Source organism: Octodon degus, unplaced genomic scaffold (assembly GCF_000260255.1).
Source record: "Octodon degus isolate 3935 unplaced genomic scaffold, OctDeg1.0 scaffold00109, whole genome shotgun sequence".
NCBI classification, from domain to species: domain Eukaryota; kingdom Metazoa; phylum Chordata; class Mammalia; order Rodentia; family Octodontidae; genus Octodon; species Octodon degus.
The window spans coordinates 4,234,146-4,241,750 of record NW_004524685.1 but is presented as its reverse complement, the minus strand read 5'-3'; the positions used below and the strand labels follow the sequence as shown (position 1 = coordinate 4,241,750).

At 40.2% G+C, this 7,605-nt stretch overlaps 1 pseudogene; it reads right to left on the bottom strand.

The window, feature by feature from the left end:
* Nucleotides 1-424: 424 nt before the first annotated feature.
* LOC101591955 lies at nt 425-1,097 on the bottom strand (annotated as a pseudogene).
* Nucleotides 1,098-7,605: the final 6,508 nt, after the last annotated feature.

Genomic DNA, 7,605 nt, shown 5'->3' with positions numbered 1-7,605 from the left:
GATGTTGTACTTCTAGGGAAGTTCACTCTGTTACATGAAAGTCACCACTGGTGGGCCTGCATAGTAATATTTTTTAAACTTTTAATACCCTTTTTATTTTTCTAAAATCAAACCTTCTTTTAAGCACATTCTTTAGCACTTAGCCCAAATCCACCTTCTTTTTAAAAATATAAAATTAAAAAAAAATTCTGTATGGTGAATAGAAACTGTTTTATCATTTTTCTCACTCCTGCCTAAAAGCAAAGGAGCTGCTAAAATCCTAAATATGTCTCCATTCCAACCTTAATACTTCATAGCAAAGTGTTAGCAGTTTTTAAAAAAGGATTTCACAGACATTTGTTTGTATTATTTTTGTCTAAGATATTAGCAAGTGATGCTATGCTGGGTTTTGCTAATTCATGTGTTTATGTTCTTTTTTTAAGATTTGACATTGAAGATTTAATACCATGGGGGAACAGGATTGTAAAAAGTGGGTAGAGTCATTCACACCTTTGCTTTACAATTCCAACTCTCTCCTACATCATCTTCAGTTAGGCTGGTTGCATCAGTGTGTTGATACTTTCTTCTGCCTCTGAGAGCTTCTTCAGTATTTGGTTGACCTCCACCTCTTCAAATTCCAAACACAGAAATTCAGATTCCTGTCCATGTTTCCCAAATTCCAGCTCTATTATGGCAACAGGGGTATGAATTTGAGTCAAGTACCTTAACTGAGACTTGCCATCAACTCTCCAACTCAGGCCCCGAAGTCCATTCTCCCAACGGCTCTGGTTCACAAGGCTCTCTTGGATTTTTGTCTTGTGGCTTTTCCAAAACTTAGAAATAACAGCAGCTTGGTCAGATGTGACCCCACCTTGCTTTTTGGTTTGAGCTGTTAAAAATGCCTCCAACTGGTTGAAATCCATGTCTGCAGATGCAATCGACCTAAGAATCCCCCTCATTTTCGCCAGAAATGGACGCAACTCCTCGGGAAACACCTCTGGATAAAGTTGGCTCCGCAGCAGCTCCTCTGTGATGCCTGGGTGTCCACGGAACACGTCCTGGGCCAGACCACTCAGCAGCCCGCTCAGGGACTTGTTTCCCTCAAGCTCCCCTGCCATGGTCTCTGTTTACGTTCTAGAATATTAGGGTGCTCTACCATGAAACACCTTCAGTAGGTTAGTAGAGTTTATAGAATATTTTAAACATATTAATATAAACTGAGTACTTTTATCCTCTCAGAAATCATTTGTTGAAACTTAATCTGCAACTTGATGATTTGGGGACGTTGATGGTACAACAACAGCACTTTGCACTTTCAGGAATGCAGTTATTCAAGTAATCCCAGGGGCTTTCACCTCTTCCACCATAAGGACCCTGAGAGCAGAATGCCATCTACGAGCCAGGAGGCAAAGACTTACTGCATACTGAAAGCTTATAGCTTCATGTCCCTCTTCCCACAACATCCAGAACTATGAAAAATAAATGTCGTTAAAGCCACCCAATTCGTGATATTTTTGATATAGTAACTTGAACAAACTGAGACATATTTTTCAGTCTTTCAAACAACCCCCAATGTATAGACTAATATACAAGTTTTGCAAATGAATAAACTCAGGTTTAGAATTTTTGGAATGTCTTCACACAAGGTCATATAGCTAATAAGTGGCAGAGGTTGGATTTTAATCCAGATCTCTTTACTCCAGGGTTGTCCATAATACTACAACAGAACTCATATGAAAAATTCATGTTTTGAGGGGGCAGGGAGATAGCTCAGTAGAATAAGCACTTGCCTGGCAAGCATAAGGGCCTGAGTTCAATCCCTAGTTCTGCCAAAAAAAAAAAAATAATAATCCATGTTTTAGTATGAAGCCACATAACAAAGTATAGTTCTGTCATTGAAAAGACACTAACAGCAAATATGCTTGCGAGGTTGTAAGCTTGGACATTCACAGAATCCAGGCTTTAAAAATGTAGTACCAAGAATGTATAATTCCAATACAAATGGCAAGTAAATCTATGAAAAAAGTGTTCATCATCATTGGTCATTTGAGAAATTCTAATTAAAACAGTACTGAGTTTCCAACTCACCCCAGAAAGAATGGCTGTCATCAAAAAATCAACCAATAATAAATGCTGGATGGACTGTGGGGAGAAAAGGAACCCTTCTCTGCTGTTGGTGGGAGTGTAGACTGGTACAACTACTGTGGATACCAGAGTGGCGATTCCTCAAAAACTAGACTTAGAGGTCACATTGGACCCAATTATTTCCCTTCTGGGTATCTTCCCAGAAGAGTTGAAAACATCAAACCACAGCAATATATGTGCACCTATGTTAAGAACAGCACAGTTTGTCATAGCTGGATCTTGGAAACAACCCAAATGCCCATCAACTGAGGAATGGATAAAAAAAAAGTGTGGTCTTTGTATACAATAGAGTACTACTCAGCCATAAAGAAGCATAAACTTGAGACTTTTATAAGCACATGGATGCATCTGGAGACCATACTCATAAGTGAAATAAATCAGACTCATGTATAAACATCATATTGTCTCACTATTGTGAGAAACTGAATGAGTAAGTAAGATCCAAAATGTACAATAGATATTGTGAAATGGGAATAAACTGCTCAAAAGGAAAAACAACTGGGGGAAAGGAGAAAAAAAGGGAGGAAATATATATGTGTGTGTGTGTGTGTGTATGCTAAGATGATTATTCTACTAATTTCTATTAAATAGAAAGGTTTGTGCTTATCCGTTTGATCAATTTTGCATGCCTATATCTTATAATCTAAACAACTACTTTGAAGATACAACACAATGCATTAACCATTGTTAATCTGCTATTATATTATTTTGAAATTCTGTATCATCATTTTTATTGTTTTTCTCTTTAAAAGAAAAAAGTCTAGTTTCTCAACTTATTACTGCTTAGTTATAGGATTATTTTCTACTCTCTCAAATTTCTTCTCTACCTTTCCTATTTCCAGTTATCTAAATAATTCCTGTCACAAGAGAACAAGCAATTTGTCACATATCTCAATTTTTAAAAACCTCCCAACTGTGTAAACCCTGATAAGTTATGGTAAGACACAAGAGGCCCCATGGTAGCTCAATAGCTTTCCAGTCTTTTTTAAGGAAATAGCTCTCTCTCTCTATTCATATTCTTGACCAATGTGTTGATTTATAAAAAGCCACCCCAAAACAGGAAGAAAGTGGGGCTGGGGAGATGGCTCAGTGGAATAAGCACCTCCCTGGAAAGTGCAAGTGCTTGAGTTCAATCCCTGGTTCTGGAAAAAAAAAAAAAAACAGGCAGAAAGTGATGGAACCAGCATTCAGACCCATTTTACCTGAAGTGCACGACACACGTCCCTCCAGCCATCCTCCATTCCCTTCCCACTACAGTACTGTTAGTTGGTCAATAGCCATTAAACATAAAAAGAAGAATTTGTAAACCACACGAAGGAAATCTTGGAAGCAAACCGAGTGCGGTCTTCATCATACTGATGTTTGATTTGTTTGCTTCCCTTAAATGAGTGAAGATAAAGAGAAAGCTATCAGGGAACTATGGTCCTCAGTACATAATGCACTCCCCAAAATATGAGCAAATCTATAAGAATAAAATAATAGGCTTCCCTGTTGTAAATACAGTTCTAGTACCGAAGAGCTAGACATGCTATAAAATCCTTAACAATGCGTAGTTTTAACACTCATTTCACCAGAAAAAAATCTATAAATTTGTTTAATTTTGAGAGGTGGGCATAATTATTTCAATTTTATGAATAAGGATATTGAAGCCATGGAGATTAAGTAATTCATCTAAGATTACACAGCTAAAATGTGGTCAAACTGGGATCCCACTTATCTTCCTTTAAAGTCTGTGCTTCTAGGGCTGGCCAGATAGGTTGGTGGATTAAAGAGCGTGCTTAGGCAAATGCAGTGACTGGGTTCGATCCCCAGGTCTGCCATGCCAGCCCAATCCCCAGGGCATGCTGAGAGGGTGACTGAGACTGGGCATGGTGTTGTGCTCCTGTAATCCCAGTGCTTGGGAGGCTGGAGACAGGAGGATCACTACAAGTCTGATCTGTGTAGTGAGTCCCTGTAGACCCTGCACTAAAGACATAGAAAAGTAAATAACATAAAGTCTGTGCTTCTAGTGATCCAGTGGTGCCAAGATGTAGGTGAAGCTCCATACTAAATATCACATAATTATCTTTGTGCATTTCACTTACAAGGAGCTAAGAGATGTAATAAAAGACAAAGAAAGAAAATACTCAAGCCTGCCTTGGTGACTTTCCTTTCCTCCTCTCTGAAATGTATTGCCAACATTTAGTCACAACTGTGCATAGATGTGTCCAGCACACTGCAACTTTTAGAAATGTTCAAAATTCTATTATTTAGAAGAAAACAATTACAACATGGATGGAGTAGGCTGGGATCTACCTGAGCAATCTGCCTCTCCAGACCAGTGTGAAGTAGCTGTATTCACTATGTAAACAGGAACCAAGCCATCTGCCATCAATTCCTGTGACTCTGGGCCACTGACCAAAGCCCAAAACCTGATCACTTCAAGAATACACAGCCCCGTAGCCACACAGCATACGATCCTGGTATCTGGTAACTCCTGAATGGTGTGGGCAGGTTGAGGGAACCCTAAAGAAAGAAGAAATTAAGTCCTTAACCTAATTATGGTGAAACTGGATATTGGTAGGTACAGCCTCTCCATCCGGGCAATCTGTCACCATCTTGATGCAAGAACACTTCCTTAGCTAATCATCTTAATTCTATGACAAGCTTTATCTATATGAACTATAAAAGTGGGGCTATAAATGGAAAACAGAATACTGATTCTATTAATAAGAAAGGTAAGTCTTACAAACTTACTACAAGTATAATTAAGCTAAAGATGGAAAACAGTGGGCAAGCCAAAAGCAGAGGGACTTTGGCCTCAGCCTGAGGGTCAGTACCTCAGCCAGTACTACATGTATCCAGTGGTGGAGGAGCAGAAGCAAACCACATGCACAGGATGCTAATTGTGCAGCAAAGACTTCCTCCAGAACATACTTGTGGATTTTATAGCACCTCTAGCTTTTTGGTACTAGAACTATGTTTACAACAACAGGTAATGCTATTGCTTTATTCTCGCAGATTTGCTTGTGTTTGAGTGCATTCTGTACTGATGAACACAGTGTACCTGGTGGCTTGGTCTCTATCTCCATTCACAGAAACTAAATAAACAAACTGTCAGTGTGATGAAGACTGCAGAACAGAAAAAGAGTAAACTAAAACCACCTCAGATCTAGGAGCTGGGGCCGGCATCCAGATGTCTGAGGTTAATACAGCTGCAAATGAGCACCCAACAGAGGCACAAGCACAGGTACACGGCAGCCCTGGACAGGCAGCCAGCTTCCAAGGTTTCTGCCTTCTTCCAGATGTTGAGGGAACAGTGAAATAAAAGAGATATATAAATTGCATTCAACTTCCTATTTTAAAGAACATTCAAATAAACAACTTTCAGCACACCGTGTTCTACTCCTCTCAGAAACTCTTGCCCAGTTCTGACCCCAATTAGCAGTCACAGTTTTTCTCTATACTCAGCCAGAAGGCCTGTTGGGTGTGGTTCCAGCCAGCCAGCCAGCCCTACCTGTCTTAATCAGATTCCCTTCCTCAGTCATAATAAGCAAAGGGGAGAGGAAATTTCTAGCCACCTACTCATCAGGGACTACAAGACCCACTCTCACCCCACATGCCTCAGGGTGGAACATGAATCCTTTTAACTACCTGGGCACAGTAGCTGACTATCAGGAAACTGCCTGTGGCCTCCCCACACCACCACACTATTTACACAGCTGATGGAAGTTTGCCCGTTGAGGAATTTGGCTCTAGAGGATTCCCCTTCAAATTCCCAAAAGGCCTATTCACCCATCACACCCGCACAGATGCCTGTGGGGACAGCAACAGTGGAGTTCATTTTCTAACTTTCTCTGTACCCAACTAGAATTCGACATGTTTATTTTAAGAAGTGGAAAGTCAGAGAACTAGGGGGAGCTACAAAGCCTAATATTATGGGAGAGACTTTCAAGAAATATTTTAAGTAAAATCGACACCCCCTTCCCCTGCCACTCAGGCATTCCTCCACTCCATCCAGCAGCCCAGGCTCTGCCCTCCTTCCTCGCAGGCAGGAAGCATTCCCAGGTCGGGACTCCCCACAGAACGGGGCCCCTTTCAAGCCAGAGGGGGAGATGCTCAGTCAACCAAATCTCAAAGCATAGAAGAGAGAAGCAGGAAAGCCAAGTCCTTGCAGTGGGCTCCTTCAAAAATTTAGAGCCCTGCTACTAGCAGAAGAAAAGAAAATGTCATGACAGTAAGTTAGAGCTCAGGCGATGAGATAGAAGGAGTAATTTCCTGAAGTCATTTATGTTCTGTTTAAAGATAAGGATCATTTTTTATTCATTCAGTTAGTAACATGTTAGAAATGGCAGTCAACTGCTAATTTCCCTAATTCTCACAGTGCAGTACTGCCAGGGGTGGGGATTGGTTTCCCTTGTGAATGACCTCTTTCACTAGGAAAATCTGTCAGAAAACAACTCCCCATTTGGAGAGAGGCATATATGAGATGTAAATTTATATCCAAAATGTTCCTTTTCTTAATTTCCTTTCCTTGCTCCTAGTTTTCACCCAGTCTAAATAATTAATCTTCTTAAATTGCTCCAAAAAATCTCATTTAAGCACGTTCAATCTAGAAGAGGAGGAGAAAGAGGTGGAGGAAAGGGAGTGGAGGAGAAAAGGAGAGACAAATCTTCCCACGGTTCTCCCATTCTTTCCTTTTGGAGGAGACAGAAGTACAGTTGCAAGTTTGAGGGCTCAGGATTTGGTGACAGACTCTGAGTTTGACTGACTTTGTGAAATGACTATGTGACTCGGGGAAATCAATTTTATATTTCAATGTCTTTATTTGCATCAATTTCCATACTTATAAGATAGAAACAAGAGTAGTCCCACACCTTTAGTTGCAAAGATTGACATCGTACATCTTGAATAGTGCCTAAAACACAGCAAGTACTCAGCAAAAGGTTATGATTATTATTTGCTTCTGTTTGAATGCGTCACCCCCAAAAAGCATGTGCTAGGAACGTCCCACCATTGTAATAGCATTGGAAAGTGGACCTTAAAAACCTAACTGGGCCACAAGAGCTCCTATTTTGAGTTGATAAAGTACAAAAGGATTTTGTTGTGACTTTTTTCCACTGTGCATTTTCTAAATCAATTTGAACAGTAGCTAATGTTATTGACACATTAGAGATTTCTGGTATTGTTGTTTACTTCTCATTATACCCAGGAGGTAGGTTAATTATCATCCTCATTTAGGCAGTACACTTGAAGAGTTCAAAGAACCTCATTAGTCAGCTTTCCATTGCTGTTACAAAATACCTGAGACAAACAACTTACACTAGAGGAAAGATGTACCTTGACTCATGATTTTGAGGTTGCTAGCTTGTGGTCACTTAACTCCACTATTTGTGGGCTTGTGGAGAAGGAGAACAACATGGCAGGAAGAGCACAGTGGAACACAGCTGCTTGCTTCACAGGAGAAAAGAAGCTGACAGAGGAAAAGGAAGGGATCTGGGC